Consider the following 23,017-nt stretch of genomic DNA (forward strand, 5'->3'; position numbering starts at 1 on the left):
GTAGTTGTGGCACATGGACTTAGTTGCTCCGCGGCATGTGGGGTCTTCCTGGACCGCGGATCGAACCCATGTCCCCTGCATTGGCAGGCAGATTCTTAACCACTGCGCCACCAGGGAAGTCCCTATACTATGATTTTAATGCTTAAGACAGGTGCAGTTATTGCCTTGAGGCAGCTTATACACTGGAGGGCAAGAGTTACATCAAACAAGTAAGTATTGGTACTACAAAGAAAAAGTTATAGTAATATTATACTAAAAGAGGGCATCTCTCCTGGTGCTGGGTGCAAAAGCCACCCTAACTGAAGTGCTATAATAACCTGAGATCAAAGAATGAAAACTTTAGCTACCTGAGGAGGAAAAGTACCAAGTAGGAAGCATGGGGTATGGGAGTTTACAGGACATGTGTACTGACTGTAGAGAAATACAGGTGTGATGTATTCTCTTTCAGGGGACTGAAAGAGAAGCCAGAACTCCTAGAACTAAGAGTTCCTGTTAAAGATAGTGACTTGGGGCTTCCCTGGTGGCGCAGTGGTTGAGAGTCCACCTGCCGATGCAGGGGACGCGGGTTCGTGCCCCGGTCTGGGAAGATCCCACATGCTGCGGAGCGGCTGGGCCCGTGAGCCATGGACGCTGAGCCTGTGCGTCCGGAGCCTGTGCTCTGCAACGGGAGAGGCCACAACAGTGAGAGGCCCACGTACCGCAAAAAAAAAAAAAAAAAATAGTGACTTGGCCGACCCCCGAGGAGTCCCAGGCCATCAAAGCTCTTCAGAAAGACCTCGAACAATTTGCCAAGCTCCTAAAGCAGAAGAGGATCCCCCTGGGGTATACCCAGGCCGATGTGGGGCTCACCCTGGGGGTTCTCTTTGGGAAGGTGTTCGGCCAAGCAACCCTCTGCCGTTTTGAGGCTTTGCAGCTCAGTTTCAAGAACATGTGTAAGCTGCAGACCCTGCTGCAGAAGTGGGTGGATGAAGCTGACAACAACGAGAATCTGCAGGGGATATGCAAGGCAGAGACCGTCATGCAGGCCCGGAAGAGAAAGCAGACCAGTATTGAGAACCAAGTGAGAGGCGACCTGGAGAGCATGTTCCTGCAGTGCCCAAAGCCCATCCTGCAGCAGATTAGCCACATGGCTCAGCAGCTCGGGCTTGAGAAGGATGTGGTCCGAGTGTGATTCTGCAACCGTCGCCAGAAGGGCAAATGATCAAGCAGTGACTTTGCGCAGCGAGAGGATTTTGAGGCTGCTGGATCTCCTTTCTCAGGGGGACCAGTATCCTTTCCTCTGGTGCCAGGGCCCATTTTGGTACCCCAGGCTATGGGGGTCCTCATTTCACTACACTGTACTCCTCGGTCCCATTTCCTGAGGCTGAGGCCTTTCCCTCGGTGTCTGTCACCACTCTGGGGCTCCCCCATGCATTCCAACGGAGGTGTCAGCCCTTCCCAGGAATGGGGACAGAGGAAGGGCGACAGCTAGGGAGAAAACCCAGGGATTCGTACCAGGGCTTTGGGATTAGGTTCTTCATTCACTTAGAAAGGAATTGGGGGCACACAGGGTGTGGGGGCAGGGAGTTTGGGGGAACTGGTTGGAGGGAAGGTGAAGTTCAGTGATGCTCTTGATTTTAATCCCTGCGTCACTCATCACTTTGTTCTTAAATAAAGAAGCCTGGGACCTAGAAAAAAAGAAAAAAGATAGTGACTTGATGGACCCTAAGTCTTTTTGTTTGTGTTTTTGTTTCCTTACTAGCATGAACGTGAAATTACTAAGGTTATATTTTTAATGAAGGGGTTCACTTTAATGTTCTGTACCTTTGAACTGTATGCATTTGATTTAATAAGCATACCTATAAATCTTATTTTGATGATGACTCTGACTACTATGGGAAGATTATTTGAATGGAAGATGTGGAGAGAGCAGATAGGAGGCAATTTAGTAATGCAGGAGAGAGATTATTACATCTCGGCCTGGAAGGATGGCTCTTGGAATGAAGAAAAGTGGATAATTTTAGAATCTTTAGAAGAGACAATTTGTAAAACTTGGCAGTTGATGGATAGGAAAAGAGATGAGTGTACTATGGTTCCCATATTTCTGGTTTGAGTGTATGAGGTGTGGAATATAGGACGAGGTACAGGTTTGGATATGGGGAAGTTTATAAGTTTAGCATTAAAGTAGTATTTTTTTCTTTTCGAATTAGGTCTGGACTACTGTGGAGCAAATGCAATGTTGAGATGAGTATATGGTCTGGAGTGCAGAAGAAAGCTCTCAATTGCAATATAAATCTACAAGTCATAGACATAGAGATGGAAATTGAAGCTATGAAAGTAAATCATGTTATAATGGAGGAAAGAATATAGAATAACAAAGAGGAGCACCTTGGAGCAACTAGAGCCTGAAAAAAAGCCAGCATTTAATGATCAGTTAAAGAAGGAGGAACTACTTATGAAAGGAAGCTAGAGAAAAAAATGGGAATGTGGTACATTAGATATCTAGGAAAGAGAGTTTTGAAAAAGGAGGGAATGGTCCCGCAGGGTAGAATAATGTTAGGTTAAATAAAATGAGAGCTAAGAGTGTTTCATTAGGTTTAGTAAAGTGGATATTGAGGCCAAAACAACTGTAGTGTGAACACATTAGGTACAGTAGTGAGAGTGGAAGAAATATGAGAATAAGCAGGAAGTGAGGAAATAAAGAGTAAATGTCTTGTTGGATATTTGAGTTTGGAAAAAAAGAGCAAATGTGATTGTCCAGAAGAGGAAATGGAATTGAGAGAGCATTTATTTGTTTTTGTTTTTGTTGTAAGAAGGGAAGTAAGATTTGCCCACTTAGGGCAGGAGTCAGTATGGCGAGAATGACTAAAGATGGGGAAGAAAGTTTGTAATAGACATCTCCAGGGTCCTGGGAAGGTAAGAGGGATGCAGAACACAGAAGGAAAGGAAAAGGTGCCATGCAGAAGCAGGTTGGTTCATACATTCAGATGTTGGACATCAAAGGAGTTTCTGTTTAACACCTCTCCATTTCCTTGGTGAATAGAAGGCAGTAGCTTCCATAAAGTGTGAGGAAGGCCAGTAGAGTGGGGACCAGGGGTTGGAGAACAGTTGAGATTTTCAGAACAGGAGCATGAGAGAATGAGAGCTGACCAAACACGTGGATTGCCATGTGCTGGTAAATTCTTCTCAAAGGTGGTGACCATATATTTTATATGGATGTTAGCCAACTCTGAGATTGTTCCATGAGCACTCAGCAACGAAGATGCATGTACAGAGAAGATGGGCAGTTGGATTCATTCAGGGTTGGGGATCTTAGGGCAGTTGCAATAAAAGCCCCAAAACACAACTGAGCTTACGTTACTGGTGAGGATATGGCTGCAAAGATGAACCACTGAATGATGACAAAGATGAAGCTGGATGGGCTTCATCTTTGTCATCATTATCTTCATCCATTATCATCTTCTGAATAAGGATGGAATTGAAGTCAGAAATGCCTGAAAAAAAGGAAGAAAGTAGACAGAGTGGTTGGTAACGGATGAAGGATTCTCCCATCTCATCATGCCTCTATCACCACAAAGACACTGTGTTGAAAGAACGTCGTCTCTCCATCCAGTTCTTGGGAAGAACTCTAGTTAATCGTGGTGGTCAGAGCTAGACATTTGTTGGAACAAGTTTTGCTGGCAAGCCAGAACTTTGTACCTCAAAAGCCAGAGCCAATCTGGCTGATTCCTTTGTGACCGCCCGCTTTCTGGCTTTCTCCTCCATTTGCTTGCCCTCCTGTTGGGTGAACGCTCTCACACATCATGTTTCTGGGGGAAGGGCAGAGCTGAAGGGGAAAGCACGTCAGCTAGGAAGACTTTCTCTCTGCCTGCTGACTCTAACCCATTCCATCCAGCAGACCTGCGCCCTCATCCATGCGGCTGGAGGTGTGGGTTCCCTTCACAGCCAGCTCTGTGATATCTCTGCAGGCGTACCTGGGGGTGCTGTTCCAAGATCTAGATTAGAGTGGAAGGCAAAAGATCCCTTTTAGCCTCAAGCCTAAACTTTGTTCTCCCATCTGGTATAATGGAGAGGTTATGAATGGAGTTTTGTTGTCTGCATTTGATCTCTAACTGTGGGTCTTTGACCAGGTTATTTAAGCTCCCGAATTTTCATCTAAAAGTGGAACACTAATAATACCCATCTCACAGGTTGGTAATGAAGACCGAACAAGTTAATGCATGTAAAACACTTATCCAATACCTAAAGTATCATACTTAATAAATATTAGTTTTTAAAAATGAATTATTAAGTTACCAGTGGGGTCTTAATGTTATTTTAGAAGGTGATTAGTTTTGGGTTTTTTTTTTGTATTAAAACAACACAAGTTTATTACCTTTCAGTGTTGGAGGTCAGGGGTCTGGTATGGTTCTCAGTGGACTGAGATCAAGTTGTTGGCAGGGTATGTTCCTTTTGGAGGCTCTTGGGGAGAATCCATTCCCACGCCTTTTCCAGTTTCTAGAAGCCACCTGCATTCCTTGGCTTGTGGCCCCTTTCTGGCTTCAAAGCCAGAAAGGTAGCATCTTCCAGTCTCTCTCTGACTCTGACTCTCCTGACTCTCCTGCTTTCTTCTTGTGATTACATTGGGCCCACCAGGATAATCTCCCCATCTCAAGATTCTTAATTTAATTCTTTTGCAAAGCCCATTTTGCCACTTAAGGTGACATTCTATAGAATGTGGACATTTTTGGAGGGCCAATATTCCGACTACCACTGGAGGCTACTGCAAAAATCCAGGCAAGAGATGATGGTGAACTGAGCCAGAGTGACAGCAGTGAAGATGGTGAGAAGTGGTGTTGTTCTGGATATATTTTGAGGGTAGAGCCAACAGGATATTCTGAGATTGGACGTGGATCTTTCTTTTCCAGTGGAGGGGGACTTCCAGTCTACCTCTGTGTTGGACCTGGACCTCGGTGAGGATGTGGGTTTCTCTGGCATGAGGACCAAGGAGTCACGGGTCCATTACTGGAAGCTATGTGGCCCGCTAGGGCCTGGCGCCTGTTGCATGGCCTGCACTTGCTCAGTTGAATGGGTATGAAGTCGGTCTTATAACCTGCCATTAGCTCAAGTGCAGGGGCCCTCCAGGGCACAGTCTCCCCCCACTCCCCACTGTCCAGGTTCTGCTGGGCCTGTCCTACCCCTATTTCTAACTTTTGGCCTGTTCCCCGGGAAGGTCACACTTGCTCCCAGGTCTGTCACACGTCATTTATTTATGTGTTTGTTTATGTGTGAAACCAAGTTCCCCTAAAACCGAGTTCCCTTACTGAGTTTATGATTAATCTCTCTATCCAAAACTTTATTCCCTTGCTTGTCTCCTCTGACCTCAATCCCTTTCTTGTCCCCTCTGACCTCAATCCTATGCTAACTAACTGAACACTTATCAACCAGAGTCGGCTATTGTTGATAACATCATCAATGTATTAAAATTGCTACATCATCATTACGTTGTACTACATCATCATTAACTTACAAACTCAGGTGTTTCTCCAGGGCAAGATGAGCCCACAGATCCCCAAGCCATGGACTACCTGGACAGAGAATTATAAAAAGGAGACATCCTGATTCCTGAAACCATGATGAAGAAATGTCACGAGGCAATGATTAATTCTAGTTCCTTTGTTCTTCCCCCTTAAAACATTCCTAACTCAAAGACCAAGATGAAGTGTATGTGAGACTTGTCTCCCACTCCTTTGCTTGATGCCCTGCAAATGCATCCTTACTTTGCCGCAAATGCCTGCTGTCAGAGTTCGGCTTTCTGCACCACGGGCACATGACTTCTTGCTCGGTTACATGTGTATCTCTCTGTCCAGAATGTGCTTAGATTTATTTTAACTTAAAAATTTTTTTATTTTATAATGTTTTACTCTTTTCTCATTTGATTGGTGATCTTAGAGTATGTACCTCATTTTTACTCTGGAGGGAAAGAGGGAGAAGTGGGAAGCTGGGGAACACTGAGTCCTGAACGACAGAGAAACAGCAGAGCTCCTGGAGGTAACTGAGAGGATAAAAGGGAGAAACAGGAAGGTGGGCCTTGAAGGACGGGTACCATAAATAAATAAAATGCTTAGACTCACATGGCTGGGAAGATGTGGAACCTAAAATTCAAATCAGAGACTCATAAGGCTCCCAAGGCTTAAATCTGCCCCCAACACTATTACCAAGTTGTTTGCACTGCACCTAAGAAAACTGAGTAACAGTTATTGCTTAAGTCAGAAGTGAAAACTAGAGTTAAATTATCTGTGTAAAACTTGAATTATTTGTTGTATATGTAATGTATCACAATATAACTAGCTATATTTGTTAGTTGGAATAAGAGCAAAGATATGGGGCTTCCCTGGTGGCGCAGTGGTTGAGAGTCCGCTTGCCGATGCAGGGGACGCGGGTTCGTGCCCCAGTCTGGGAAGATCCCACGTGCCGCAGAGCGGCTGGGCCCGTGAGCCATGGCCGCTGGGCCTGCGCGTCCGGAGCCTGTGCTCCACAACGGGAGAGGCCACAACAGTGAGAGGCCCGCGTACCGCAAAAAAAATAAAAAAATAAATAAATAAAATAAAGACCAAGGATATGAAAACAATACTAATTCTGTTTCTCATTTAAAAACTCATACTGAAATATTTCATATTTATTCATTGGTTTTTATTGTTGTTATATAGTACGTTTTTAGTTATTGGTATTCAGTTTATACACTGAGTATGTACTACATATCTAATAAAGAAATAAAAGTAAGTTAGCATTATTGTTATACTGAGGAAAAAACTGTTTACAATTAATAATGTGGTTGTTAGTTTTAGCAAATTCATTTCCCACCTGATTACTTTCACCTCATACTTCCATACTTTCTACTCTACACACTTCATCTTGAGTATCCATTCAGCACATGCTGGTTTATCCATTACTGGGTTAATATACCTCAAGTGCAATTAGGATTCTGGAACTGAGAGGTTGAAGGTTTGTCAGGCTTTGCCGATCGTCAATAAATACCATTTCTCATCACAGTTCCTCAGTTCCTTTAGGTAAAATAAGGACAGTAGCACTGATCCATTTTCACAGTCTTGATAAAAAAAAATTAAACGCCTGCATGAAAAGATGTTAGTATGTTTTTTAAATAAAGATTTACATGTGGAAAAATTGTAAGAGAACATAAAGTGGTGAAGGATTTGACTTAGAGGTCCTTTTTTTTAGTTTTAAAACAACAAAATATTGAGATACTGAAAAAGGTAATACAAGTAGAAGTACTCTATAAGCTGTAGTCTATAAATGTAAGATGATATTGATATTACAAAACCATTCATATAAAATTCCCAAATTTCTTAAGAGATGCATCTATGTTATTTTAATTATAATGATGTATTTAATAATTGTTCACACTAAATTCCATTTAATTCTAAAATATGCTTTTGTACACATATACATTTTTTAGATAGGTGAACTTGTTAAATTGAAGGCTAGCTATATTTTATCTTTGGGAGTTAAACAATATACACCTGGAAAACTGGGGAAACCACAGTAATTTAAAATATTGCTATTCTGTGCCATTTTTGCTTAAGTTGACTCAGGAAATACAAGTAAGTGCCACTTAATGAAAAATATGTATAAATGGTTAAGTATATTAATGTAGATATGCAATGATGTAATAATGCTCCTATTTTGACTTAACATGAATCTTTGCTTTGTATCATATATTAAAATACCATTGGCAAACCACTCAACAATTCCCAGGAGTGTCCACTGGAGACAGTGTTCCAAGAGGCCATTGAGCTTTGCGTTTTTGAACCTTTGCTGTTGGGGCATTGGTTTCTGGATTGCTCCTCTGTTAACATGATGAGCTAATTGGCCTAGCAGGACTCCCTTTAGAATAGCGGCTTCTGCTTAGTTCATCAGGAGTACAATTTGTTGTTTCATTTCCTCTTCTAGTCCCACTGGGGAAATTGAATTGTGAAAAGACTGCCTACTGGGAACATTCAGTACTCTTGACTGAATAAGTAACTTTATTTATCTATTTATTTCTTTGGTACTGTCTTAATTAGCAAAGAAAGAAGGACTTTATTAGGTAAGAGAGTGCTGTGGTTTTGATACAGATAGGTGCTGTTAGCAAAGCGTTTGATTCACAGAGCCTTCTCAAAGTCAGGGTGTTTTGCAGGTACAAAGCTTATGTGAAATTTTAATTTGCAGTGCTAGAGCTGTTTGCCATTTTGGTAAGTGTTAGTCATCCAATGCAGAAGTTGAAGACAAGTCAATGATGTTCTTTAAAAAAAAAAAAAAAAAACACACAGTTGTGAAGTTTAGAAGATTTATTCTTTGGACCACACAAACTTTAATTTTTCTCCAATAAATATTGTTGGTCCATAACAGTGTCCAAATGTGGGCTTGAACAGTGTATCCTTAAGTTTTAAAACCTTCACAATTTGTCAGTTGCATCATTATTTAATGCTGTATCCACTCTCAGGCAAAAACAGAGTTTATGAGACCTAAACATCATGAAGAACAAAGTCAGATAATATATTTTACATCTTTTTCTTTTAGAATTGAGGACTAGTTTCTACTGTACCTTATCAAACTCTTAAGTGTAATAAGGAAATTTCCTAAGATGTGATTTAAATATCCTCTAAATTAAAACCTCAGATGTTTTCTAGAACGCCAGTTTAATAACTGCTTATCCTGAGAGTAGAGGCAGAATAATGTAATGATTAGAGATACTCTGGCTCTAGAACAAGACAGCCTTGATCCCAGTCACTGCTCTGTTGCTCACTAGCTTTGTGACCCTGGGCAAACAACTGAATTCCCTGAATCGCATAAGGTTAACTTAATAGGGATGGTGAGAGTTAATACAAGGCGAGCTCTTCGAAGAGCTCTTGGCAGACTGCCTACCACATAAGAATTGCTCAGTGGGTGTTAGCAGTTATTTTATATATTTCTTGATAATCCAGCACAAACCTGGTGCCAGTCATGTGTGCAATAAAGAATTCATAAATGCATTATTTAATGAGTGAATGGACAAGAGGAAGTGTTGTCCATAAAACTTAGAATCATTATAAATCCGTCTCTGCCCTATACTTTTAAACAAAACAGCACATTTCTCTGTAGTTATAAAATTACAGCCAAATGTGGGAGAGGCTCAGAAGAACTTAAAATCTATATTTAGATAATAGATCCTTATTATCCCTAAGCCATTACTATATATATATAGTCTCTCAAAATTTTGAACATTAATTTGTAACATTCTATGAGTCTGGATGACTAGAAATAGAATTTAAAAATTCATCTTAATAAAATACTGTGAAAAACTTGCAAAGATTTAAAAAAAATATGCCTTATAACCCTTAAGAAGAAGAGCTTGTTTGTATACGGTTCCCTGATGTCTGAATTGTACAGGTAAGGGGAGGGGACTGGGGGAGTCACTTCATGGACTGAGTTCCTCATGTTCTTTGCCAGATATGATGAATATTCAAAAATGAAACAAAAATAAGTCATTGTTCCTACTCCTAAGGAAGGTGTAATTAATCTACTTGTGTAGATAGTTGTAACACATAATAAATCGAATTATATATATTTGTATATATACTATTATTTTATATACATAAGATATATGTAATAGGTAGTATATATATATTATACACACATATATACGTATAAATTCAAGTACTTAGTAATAAAGTAATTATTACTAATAAAGTAATAATTACTTTATTACTAATAAAGTAATACAGTATCATTGCTCTAAATAAAGTATTATTACTCCAAGTCTGTGTCCTAGGAGTTTAAGAAAATAAGGAAGTTTCCTTCCACTACTAAGAATGTTCTGCTTCCCTTTGAAACAGATTTATGGGGAACTGCTGAAGTAAGGGAATCATCTTAATCATTTTTTAGAACTCTCAGAAAGTTCTGGTCTAGGAAAAAGGTGAAAATATAAAATTTTCATTATGGGAGTTAGTTATTTTGTACTATACTAAGAAATATGAGTAAGATAGAGACATCATTGTTAATGATGTATGTACTTTTATTTTGCAATCACAGTAATTTATGGTAGTGTTGGAGGGTTTTTCTCCCCCATGATTGTTCCCATGTGTGGGAATGCAAAGCAGCATGCCTGGCATATTATTTTCATTGTACTTGTCTATCTGTCTGTGTGGGCTTTCTTCACTCTTTTTTAATTAATCTGTGATTATCAACAAGAAAACATTGAGACTACTGTTACTAAATTCAGCACAAATGGAAGATGGTATTGATGTACTAAGTAATACGTGGTGGCCGTAATCAAACTTTCCATGTGATTTCCATTTGGAAAACAACAATTTAGCAAGTTAATTCCTGCCTTTAGTTGATTCTTAAAAATTGGTCTCCATTTGGGCTCTCTGTTATAACGGAATATGTTATTGTTTACTCTCTCCAGTGCATGAATAGTAAAATAATTCAGAAAGTACGTTTTCATATGATAGAAGTGTGATTATCTTGGCAAATATTACAACAACAATAATATTCAGATACTTCATTTTCTGTTCTTGGTGCTCTTGCGGCTAGTTGGACCATGTGACTAGATCTGGACAATAGCATGTGATGTGTGTCGCTTCTGGATTGACTCAGCCCTTGTGTGATAGTGTAGTCTTTCTTCACTTACCGTAAGGAAATGAGTCTTTTCAATAAATAGTCCTAGGTTAACTGGATTTACAAAGAAAAACAACTGCATCTTATCTCAGATATACACAGACATTAATTTCAGGTAGATTGAAGATTGAAATAGGAAATTCCCAACAATAATATTTCTTGAAAATGTCATAGAATATGCTCAAAATCTTTGGTTAGGCACATTTTAAAAAAATGAGACACATAAAGCACAAACCTTAAATGAAAAGAATGAGAATTTAAACTCTATTAAAATTTTAAAAACTTTTATCAGCGACACCACTTCATAAATAAGAATAGAGGAGTATTTGTAATATATGTAAATGTAACCACAAAAGGATTCTTATACAAATTATATTTTAAACTTCTATAAATCAATAAGAAAGAGCAGATAGCCCAAGAAAACAAATGAAAGAGATTCAGACAAATATCATATTATTATCGCTTATATGCGGAATCTAAAAAAAAAAAATAATACAAGTGAACTTACTTACAAAACAGAAACAGACTCACAGACTTAGAGAACGACTTTATGGTTACCAGGGGGGAAGGGTGGAGGGAGGGATAGATTGGGAGGCTGGGATTGACATGTACACACTGCTATATTTTAAATAGAAAACCAACAAGGACCTACTGTATAGCACAGGGACCTCTGCTCAAAATTCTTTAATAACCTAAATGGGAAAAAGAATATATACATGTATATGTATAACTGAATCACTTTGCTGTACACCTGAAACTAACACAACATTGTTAATCAACTATACTTCAATAGAAAATAAAAATTTAAAAAAAGAAAGGGGGACAAAAGTCTTGGACAGGCGCTTCAAAATGAGAATATGCAAATGGACAATAAACACATTAAAAGATGTTCAACATCATTATTTATTAGGACAATGCTAATTAAAGCCACAGTAAGACACCATTACTTACCCATTAATACAACCATTAGAAACAAAAGCCAAAAAACTGATAACACCGAGGGCTGACAAGGACTATAGACCTACTGAAACTCTCAAAAATTGCCATTTGGGGTGTAAATTGGCATAACCTGTTTAGAAAACTGTTTTGTAATATCCTCTAAAACTGAACTTACTCATTCCTTATGGTACAACAATTACTTACTCATTCCTTATGGTCTAATGATTCCACTTCTAGGTAGATGCTCAACAGAAATATGTAGATTTGTGCTTTAAAAGATGTGTTCCAGAATATTCATAACAGCAATATTATTAAAACCTCCAGTGGAAACAACCTAAATTTTCATCAACAATGGGACATAAAAAATAAATTGGAGAATATTCAAACTTTGGGTATGAATACAGTATGCGATGAAAATAAACTATGGCTACATGCAACAACATAGACTCTTACAAACATAATGTTGAGAAAAAAATGCCAGGTGAATAAGGTCCAGACTGCATGATTTCTTGTCCATAAATCTTATTTATAAATAAGTCTAAAAATAGACAAAACTAATCTGCTATAGTAAGAATCAGAATTGTGCTTTCCTTTGGGGAACTAAATGAGAATTCTGAGTCATGGGGAAGGGATTTACTGGTAGTGTTTTGTTTCCTTGCTGTTCTTACATGGGTGTGTTTATTTTGTTAAACTTCATCAAGCTGTGTTCTTAGGACTTGTGCACTTTTAGTTATATATGTTATATTGCTAAAAAATTCAATGCTGAATCTGTAAGCAACTTATTACAAAAAAGCTACATTGATAATTACACTAGGAACATCTCCTCTCCTTTCAAATCAGCCAAATCTTATTACCTTTAAAGTTAGACTTTTGTGCAGTCTAACTTTGGTCCACATGTGCACTGCTCATATTCCCAGGATGCCGCTGTCTCTAAACATATAGGATTGCTGCCCTGAGATTTTCAAAGGGATGCAACGTATTACAAAAATGCTAGCAGCTTGTTTTGTGATGAGAAAAGATTTTTAAGCACAGGCTGTTAGACTGTCTTCCAGATACTGAAATTTAATTCCCCAGTGCCTGCTCTTCCCCTTTAATAGTTATTTTAGGTTAGAGTTTTGTCTTTAGGGAAAACAAATGAAGGGACCGGTATGGAAAAAAATCAATGGACATACATACTTAAACATGGTAACAAAATCGCCAGTAGTGTAATCTGGGTCAAAATATGTTTTTCAAGTTGTGAATAACAAAACTGGACTAAAAACTATCTAGAAATGTCTGCCTCTTGTTATTTCTTTTCAGTTTTAACCAAATAATGTCTACCCTTTCACTGGCCCTGCCATCCCCTCAACTATTCTAATTCAGCATTCCTAGTTGGCAGGCAGTAGTGGAGAACTTGACTTCACAGTCTCAACAGCTTAGTCCCAAACAAGCCAGCAAAACATTAGGACTCTCAGTTGGCAGAAGCATGAAAGTATCTTCAGAAGGCCAAGTGATGTCACGTGAAACTTCTGTTTGTCCACCTTATTTGAGCAAAGCTCAATGAGCATGATTTCAGCAGAATATGAGGTGCTCCTTATTCTCGAGCTTTTGACTGAGTTCTGTATATGGACATAGCTGGGAAAAACTAAATATTTCTTTGCAAAGTTCAAGCTCCTCCATATCTAATGGAAAATTAGCATAGTGGAGAAGAGCCAAACACCAAAGATTATATCTACTGCACTGTGAAAGGCCTGTTCTGTGGTCAGAAGCAAAAGCAAAACAAAGCACTTTGATTGGCAGTGCTTATGATGGACAAGTCTTTTCAGACAGATGCTGAGATGGGGCTACAGATAAAGAAAAGCAGAGGAAATCTGAGAATGGTGGTGATCAGCAATTGTTCCTTATCTCCACCTGCATCAAAACAGTCTGTGATGTTAGCGTTTTTTTTAAAACTCATTTGTTCAACAAAGGCTTGTTAAACAGCTTTTCAATCTCAGTGATTAGCTTGGGATGCAGTATTCATATGACATGGCACCTAGCTCAAGGGGCTCACAGACAAATTATAGGAGAAATAAGTTGGATAGAAACAAGTTACTACACTATAATGTAATAAAAAGAAATATACAAAAATAGAGTAAATCCACCAGGAGAATGTAATCCCCAACTCCAAGCTCATGCATGACAGAAACCCTTTTCAGGCCTCAATTTTGTATTACTTCCTCTGTTTGAACTTCAGGACTTTTATACATCCAGTTTTTTATTCTAGGGCAGAATGTGTGAGACCAGCTCCCTTCTCTACTGTTTATGCTCATATCGTAGCTTAAGCATCACTTTGCCCCAAAGCTGACCCTGATTCCCTTTTCCCCTACAGGGTAAAATTTCAGTTTGCTGACCCTGCTCTGTGCTCAGCCAACCTCCCTTTTGTTCATGATATTGCACTTGACTTTTACCATCTTTCTACTCCTACCAGATTATAAATTCCTTTAGGAGCAAGGCCATTCCTATTTCATTCAGTGTGGAAACCCAACTTCTGACTCTGGAACTTAATTTATACTCATTGAGTCAATAGTAAGTGAGCCTTAGTCTGAGAAGCCTAGGGGACATGATGATGCAATCTACCTGGTAGAACCACAGAAACATGGGGAAGAAACAACTTGTGTCACTGTAGCTCATGGCATTGTTCTAAGTGACAGTTTTCTTATATAGTTTTTTGTGTCCTACACAATACCTAATGAAGAAAGAATATCCACTTTTAAACTTTGAGCTCCTGGGGCTTCTTAAATTTGGTCTGTGTCGCATTGGAAAAATCAGATGAAATATGTTGACCCTCTTCCATTCCCACCTTTCAAATGCACCTGTGCTCATACATGTTTGTATGTAATTCCTAGGATCCCATGGATCTGATTCTCTAGAATCTTGGTGCATTACATCATCTCAGCGTCTTACCAGGAAGTAAGAATGCTTATACCCATTTTATAGTCCAAGAAACTTAAGTGCAGCATGGTAGAATAAATTATTTTAGGTCATTTACCTATTAGTTTGTGGTAGGTCTTGCATATGAACCCAGATGGATCTTACTCCAAAAACCATGGCCTTTACACGACACCTGACTTCAAAGCATCTGGCACATGGTAGGTCCTTTCAGGGGAAAGGGCAAAGATGGGAAAATGCCAATGTAGGGTTGTTTGAGCCACCGTAGGGTTGTTTGAGCCACTGCAGGGTTGTTTGAGCCACTGTGTTTTAAGCTGTTTGGTTTTTGTATATAGTGTTGAGACAAAGAATTAGAAAGTTCTTTAATATGTGGACTTGTAAATTTGTGCAAGAAAGTTGGGAAGGTAGGGCAGAGCCAAAGAGGAGAGCATGAGAGGGCAGAGCTACCCTACTTCAAAATGAGAGTTATGAAAAGCCGTCATTAATGATCTCTCATTTTATATTATTTTGGATGTGAGCTTGGGAAGATAATATTTTCAGAGTTATTTTGACTCAGGTTCAATTATTTTTCTCATGGTAAAATATTTGTATACACACACGTATGTATTTATATATGCATATATATTCATTTATATTTAACTCTTCAAAGGTGATCATTATTCAACTTAGATTCCTTGGTTAATAAAAATTAATAAATGCACATTTTATGTTTAAAAAAGTTTATGCAAAACAAATTTACTCACTTTGAGTCTTCTACTGTACGTTAGATTTTTTCTACGGCTGAATAAAACACAATTAATATAGGATTAATTTATGCTCTTAGCCCATTAGATGTAATTTAATATAAATTAATCATTTTATATAGAGAAAAACTTTTAACAGTATTTCCCTGCATATTATTGTTATTATTAGCCTCAGCTTGTATCAGAGCTATTAACTTAATATGAAAGAAAATCCAAATTAATTCTTTCCCATGCCATGATGAAATCTTTTACATTTATGCTGTAAACTATAAGAGTAAATAAACAAATACTTTTTGGCTTGCAAGAATCATTTTATTTCACAGACGAGATCTGGTAAGTTGCTTTATTACAAATGATTTTTTTTTTAAATAAATGCTTTTTTAGAGACAGAATTCACATAATGTAAAATTCATGCTTTTAATGCATACAATTCAGTGTTTTTTGCTTTATTCTTAGAGTTGTGCAGTCATCACCACTATCTAACTTTAGAACAGTTTTATCACCCCAAAAAGAAACCTTGGACCCATTACCACTCACTCCCCATTCTTGCTTCCCTCACCTTAATTGTGTTTGCCCCTAGCAACTGCTAATCTACTTTCTGCATGTGAATTTGCGTGTTCTGGACATTTCATATAAATGGAATCATACAAAGTGTGGCCTTTTGTGTCTGCCTTCTTTCACTGAGCATGATGTTCAATGTTTAGCCATGTTGTAGCATGTATCAGTACTTATTCCTTTTTGTGTCCAAATAATATTCCATTATATGTACTTACCACATTTATTTATTTTTTAGTTAATGGGCATTTGAATTGTTTCCAGTTTTTAGCTATTTTTTAATAACCTTGCTATGAAGATTTATGAACAAATTTTATGTGGAGATATGTTTTCAATTCTCTTGGTTGTATACTCAAGAGTGAAATTGCTGGGTCATATGGTAACTCTATGTTTAGCTTTTAAAGTGGGTTATTTGTCTTTTAATTGCTGAGTTGTAAGAGTTCTTTATATACTCTTGCTACAAGCTCCTTATTAGATATTTGATTAGCAAATATGTTCTCCCATTCCATAAGTTGCCTTTTCACATTTTTGAAGGTGTCTTTTGAAGCATGACACATTTTTAATACTGTCGAAGTCCAGTTTGTTTAGCTTTTGTCAGTTGTGCTTTTGGTGTCATATCTAAAGCACACTGCCTAATGCAAGGTCACAAAGTCTTTTATTCTAGGATTTCTTTAGTTTTAGGTCTTACATTCAGGTCTGACTTCATTTGAGCTAATTTTTTTTATGTATATGGTTTGAGGTAGAGGTGCAGTTTCATTCTCTTGCATGTGGATATTCAGTTGTCCTGGCAACATTGGTTGAAAAGACTATAGTTTTTAATTGTCTTGAGAGCTTGTTGAAAACCAATTGACAATGAATGTAAGGGCTTATTTCTATACAATTATTTATGCTCCTCTGATCTATGTCTATGCCTATGTCGATAATACACAGTGATTACTGTAGTTTGGTAGTAAGTTTTGAAATTGGGAAGTGTGAGTCCTCCAATTTTGTTCTTTATTTTCAAGATTTTTTTTTTATAATTCTGCGTCCCTTGAATTTATGTATGAGTTTTAGTAGCAGCTTATCGATTGCTGCAAAACAAACAAAAAAATCCAGCTAGTATTTCAATAGCAATTGTTTTGAAACTATAGGTCAATTTGGAGAGTATCTTCCAATCCATGAACATGGGATATTTTTCTCATTTATTTATTTCCTTCTAAGTGCTGCTTTAGTTGCATCAAATAAATTTTCTTTACTGTGTTGTTATTTCATTTCCATTCACCCTAAAATATTTTGTAATTCCCCTTAGTATTTTTCCTTTGAGCCATTGCTATTTAGGAGTATGTTGTTTAATTAACACATATTTGGGAATTTCCCAAATTTTCTTTTGTTATTGATTTCTAATCTCATTCTTTTTTGGTAAGAGAACATACTTATGTATGATTTCAATGCTTTTAAATGTACTGAGACGTGTTTTAAGGAGTAACATATAGTCTATCCTGGAGAATGTTCCAGGTGCATATAAAATGAATGTGTACTCTACTATATAGCTAGGTGGAATATTCCATACATGTCTGTAATATCTAGTCAGTTTATAGTGTTGTTGAGTCTTTATTTCTTTACTGATCTTCTGTTTAAGTTTTCTATCCATAATTGAAAATTAGGTATTGAAGTCTTCAACTATTATTTATGAATTGTCTTTCTCCCTTCAATTTTGTCTGTTTCTTTTTTTCCCATGTATTTTGGACCTCTTTGATTTTATCTCACCTGGAGTTTGTTGGAGCTTCTTGTGTGTGTATCATGTTTTCATAAAATTTTGGAATTATCAGCCATTATTTCTTTAAATATTCTTTCTGCCCCCTCTTTTTCTCTCCTCTACCTATTGTAATCCCTTAATGCAGATTTTAGTACATTAGTGGTATTCCACAGGTTGCAGAGACTGATTAATTTTGACTAGATGTTTTTGTCTTTGAACAACTAACATATTTATGGCATCTGAAGAATCTCTTCTTGATGACCTAGATGAGACGTAACATTCTATTTAAGTATTCTCATATTTTGTGTAATTATGATAATAAAGATAAAATAAAGTTTGGATACTTTCAGGGAAGGAATGTCTACAAGTATGCTGTGAGAGAACGAGATATCTCATTTGAGCACATGAAAAGTCTGTAAATATTTAAAGTGCTAGGAAGTGCAACTGACTGGAAGAAGTATTTGATTCTAGGAGTGTTTCAGCTATTATAATAGTAGCAGGTATCATTTTTTGATCACTTACTAAGCTTTAGTCTTTTTCAAATATTACCACATTTAATAATTTACATAATATAATTATAGAAGCTTTAAGAATAGGTTAAAATCTCTAAAGCAATTTAAGCCTATTTATCTGAAAGTCCCAAGTTAACTTTATTATAGTTACAGCTGTCCCTACCTCTTGGTGGAGAGCAGGGTCCATGCACTCTTCCCATGAAGTATGGAAATTTTGAACCTCTGTAGTTCATATGTAGAATGATTCTTTATTTCCATTTTACAGATGAGCAAACTGAAACTCAAAGAGATTAACCACTTTACTCAACACTATCTTTTGTTATATTTGTATATATCAAAGATAGTTGAAATTAAGTTCAAGAAGGGTTGATTATACTTTGTCACCAGTGGTCTTACTTATTCAATTCTTTTTTTCCATTATAGAAACATAGTAGACACTCAGTTAAGGAAGATATAGTATTAAAATCAGTCAACTTTTTATTCTATCCAGGACCTGTTGTTTAGGCATGTGTTCTCTGAGTTCTCACTTTATATTTCTAAATCATTAGAAAAGAAAGAAACATGATGGTTTATGTATTAAAAATGTAAGTCTTGAATGTATTGTTGTCATTTCTCTGTATTAGTCTGCCAAGGCTACCATAACAGAATACCACAGACTGGGGTGGCTGAAAAAACACAAACTTACTTTCTCACTGTTCTGGAGGCTGGAAGTCCAGGATAACGATGTCAGCAGCGGTTGGTTTCTTATAAGGTCTCTCTCCTTGACTTGCAGACAGCCACCTTCTCACTGTATCCTCATATAGCCTTTCCTCTATGCATCCATGGGGGGCAGGGGAGAGAGAGAGAGAGACATCTCTCTCATGGAAGACACTTCTCATAAAAAAACAGTCCTATAGGATTAGGGCCACACCCTATGACTTCATTTAACTTCAGTTACTTCCTTAAAGGCCTTATCACCAAATATAGTCAAATGAGAGTTAGAGCTTCAACATATGAATGGAGGGTTGCACAATTCAGTGTATAATACTTTCTCTTACATAATGATTCTAGATACTGAGGAAAATGTTTTTTGAAAATATCTACAAATGGAGAAAAAAATCATATCACCTCCCTTCCCCATTTAACTTTTAAAGTTAAAATTAATATTAATGTGTTATTTGTTTTAATAATGCTTATTCTGGCATGTGTTTTAAAAGACTATAAATCCCGTTAATTGAGTTGAACACAAGCGTTAAAGCAACTGAGAAATTTTAGAATGAGCAAATTATTCTGAAAACAATTAGAAAAATATGATTTCCGCTCAGTATGTTTTCCATTCAGCTCTTCATTTGGTTTACATAAGACTTGTTTGGAAAACTTTCTTTGTTCAGTTAAACAAGTTAAGTCTGATCTTAAATGTATCTGACTTGCCTTCAATGTTCCTGCAGCCACAGAAGCTTCCTCCTGCCTATCATTAAGCTTTTATAGAATCTTTTCTTCACTCAAGTGTGATAAGTTTGAATATAGCTACATGAGCAAGTGGAAACAGAATGAAGCCTTGGGTTCAAATCTGGGCTTTCCTTTATACTGATCAGTGAACCTTGAACAAATTACTTCATCTCGTCCTTCACTGCCTTGGCTTTGGAATCAAGATAGTAATATCCACCACAAGTGGTGAATGTGGAGATTAAAAAAAGATGACATTTATGAGATCCTGTTGCATTGCTGGACTCATCCTAATTCCCTTCATACCTACTCACTATGTTCTTATTTGTTGATCTATTTATATCTTTGTCCTCCTGCTTTGGAGCTAGGCTCCCGCTTCCTCTTCTAACTTATTTCCTACCACTCTCATCCTCTGTTAATAACATGAGAGCTGTCTTCTTTCCTGCCCAGCTCACTCCCACTTCAAGACTGTATGTGCTTTTCCTTCTATTTTGACTCTTGTTGCTCCAGCTTTTTACAGAGCGGCCTTCTTATCCCTTTGGCCTGCACAAAAACTACTCTTCTAGTGGCCTTAGATTCACTTGTTCTAAGAACACATGGACTTCCCTGGTGGTGCAGTGGTTAAGAATCCACCTGCCAATGCGGGGGACCCGGGTTCGAGCCCTGGTCCGAGAAGATCCCACATGCCACGGACCAACTAAGCCTGTGCACCACAACTACTGAACCTGCTCTCTAGAGCCCGTGAGCCACAGCTACTGATCCCGTGAGCCACAACTACTGAAGCCTGTGTGCCTAGAGCCCATGCTCCACAAGAGAAGCCACAACAATGAGAAGCCCGTGCACCACAATGAAGAGTAGCCCCCACTCGCCGCAGCTAGAGAAAGCCCACACACAGCAATGAAGACCCAATGCAGCCACAAAAAAAAAAAAAAAAAAAAACAATAAAAATTTTTAAAAAAAGAACACATACCTTCCTTCAACCTCCAGCCCTAGACATATTAACTCTTTATCCTTCACCTTGTTAAGTTTCCAGCACTTTTCACTATATGAAATGATCTTAAGTGTTTGCTGGCTGTCTTCTACACTAGAATATATGACTGGGAGGGACAGAGACATTTTCTGTCTTAACTCAATATTCTGATCATATGAGAGTTTGACAATAAATATCTATTGAATTATATACGAATAGAAGAATCTACACATTAAAACTAAGTAAATAACAATTTAAACATCTTTTATCTGACTTAGCAGCATATTTTATCCCTTGGGTTGTTATTAGATGTAATTCTCTGAAGTCACACATGGTAGATAAAGTGGTCCAAAAAAGTTCCAAGTGATGATGGAAACTGAGACAAGGAATCAAGATGTATTGTTGTAAATTTACAATGTATGTAAAACACACATGGTTAGTTAAGACTTGTTATCTGCCACCTTATGGATATATTCGTGTAACAAAATATTTTTCTCTGTTATGTTTTGCTGAAAATTTGATAATGCAGCATATTGGTGTCATTTTCATTCCAAAAGTCTAGTTATAGGTTCAGGGTAACAATTAGATCTGCCATGGGATATACTGAATATTTAGTTTCCTTTCAATACAAGAGTCAGATGATCCTTTGACAAGCAGTAGTGAAAGCTTGAGGGTGATTTCACTGACTCAAACCTGATATTATCTGTTGCACAAACGAGGACATCAAAGACTTTTTAAATACCAGTGAAATTCCTGGGAGAAGTAACTGCATATTAGCCTTAAGAACAACTCCTCTAACTTGTCACATACTGAAATTTGTGTTTAATTGTTAATTTATTCACTATTAAACATTAGCAATTAAATATTAATTGAGAAGTCACTTTCTCTTGTTTCTGGCTCTCTCTCCTCTCTCTCTCTCTCCCTCTCTCTCTCTCTCTCTCTCACACACACACACACACACACACACACATACACATACACACACAGGAATTACATCAAATTAAAAGGGAGAAAACAAGTGTGAGAGAACTGTGGTGGGAACTTTCTGCTTCCCAGGACACTAACTATACCCATTAATGCCCCCCAAAATTAAAAAAAATACTAACTCATGGCATTTCTTCATTAAAAGAATATCAGATTACTTTCTGTTTCCATTAAATGCATACAAGGGTACTATGTCTATTTTCACAGTTCAGTAGCTTCCCAGTAGATGGCACCATTGAGACTCAGTGTTGCTCCATCTTGATAAGGAAGTGTCATGAAACACTTGCAATTTCAAAGCATCTGTAAATAGTGAGATATAGTAACACTTGCAGTTGCCTTAGAAAACAAATACTCCTACAATATCTAGAAAATAAGTCAACTGTTGAAACCAATAAATGTCATAAGAACTCCCACCGTGTATATATAACTTTTTGTATCTAATGATTTTTGTAATTTTAAATTTAAACTATTGAAATTATTTTTATAAAGAATGTGAATACAAACACAGACACATATGCATATTTAATCTCTCTCTCCTCTTAAAAATTCTGAAACCTTTCACGAGGATTTCTGTTAACCCCTCACATTCTTGCCCATTTTCTGCACATACTATATCCATGAGTGGGGCAAGAATATGAGGGTCACTAAAAGTAACACTGTATATCTAGACAGCTGGACTTCTACCTGTGTGCATTACCTAGGCTAAAGGAGGCTTCTAGATGTACAAATCTATGAATCTCTAACAGCTACCAGAATTTATATTTGGTTTTCCATGCTCTCAATTCCCAGAGTAATATCCAATCTAACTTTGCTAGTAACTAAAAAGCAATTCCCACATTTGTGTCTTAAAGATTTATGTGCAAGTTGCCTATGTAAAATTGGGAACACATTTTTCTCTAGGAACGGTATTTTTTAAAAAAAATTTTATTTACTTATTTATTTATTTATGTCTGTGTTGGGTCTTTGTTTCTGTACGTGGGCTTTCTGTAGTTGTGGCAAGCACGGGCCACTCTTCATCGCGGTGCACGGGCCTCTCACTATCGCAGCCTCTGTTGTTGCAGAGCACAGGCTCCAGACACGCAGGCTCAGTAATTATGGCTCACGGGCCCAGATGCTCCGCAGCATGTGGGATCTTCCCAGACCAGGGCTCAAACCCGTGTCCCCTGCATTGGCAGGCAGATTCTCAACCACTGCGCCACCAGGGAAGCCCTAGGAACGGTATTTTAATGATTGTTAGGTTGTCTGGGTAATCCATAATGACATTTTAATCTGTGATCTGGTAAATTCTCTGTGACTTTGAGACGATAGAGCATAGTGGTTAAAGAAAAGGACTGGTGTCAAATAAACATCAGTGGATTTCAGTACCTTCCCAGTTAGTTATTAACTCACTATTTGTACCTATTTACGTATATTATTTACTTCCTACTCTTGCTAATTATTACTATCTGGATATATTTTGGCGAGTTACTCAGAGAAACTGGAAATTCCCATGGGCTTCAGTTGTTCCTATGAGAAAGGGATGGGGGATAGTGATTCCAGATCCTAAGTCACTGGTCACCAACCCCAGCTCTTCTCCTTTCTACCTGTATAACCTAAAGCAGTTAACATAACCTCTCGAGGCTCAGTT

At 37.7% G+C, this 23,017-nt stretch overlaps 1 protein-coding gene and 1 pseudogene across 4 annotated transcripts in view; both read left to right on the forward strand.

Moving 5' to 3' along the window:
* Positions 1-23,017, forward strand: part of SLIT2 (slit guidance ligand 2) — a gene marked incomplete at both ends in the record, with an annotated part of 381,466 nt that overhangs the window by 153,397 nt on the left and 205,052 nt on the right. The window lies entirely within an intron of this gene.
* Positions 710-1,471, forward strand: LOC309960716 (POU domain, class 5, transcription factor 1-like; annotated as a pseudogene). The gene has a single exon. The product of its transcript is annotated as a POU domain, class 5, transcription factor 1-like (transcript).

Source organism: Leucopleurus acutus (genome assembly GCF_964270905.1).
Source record: "Leucopleurus acutus genome assembly, chromosome: 4".
NCBI lineage: Eukaryota > Metazoa > Chordata > Mammalia > Artiodactyla > Delphinidae > Leucopleurus > Leucopleurus acutus.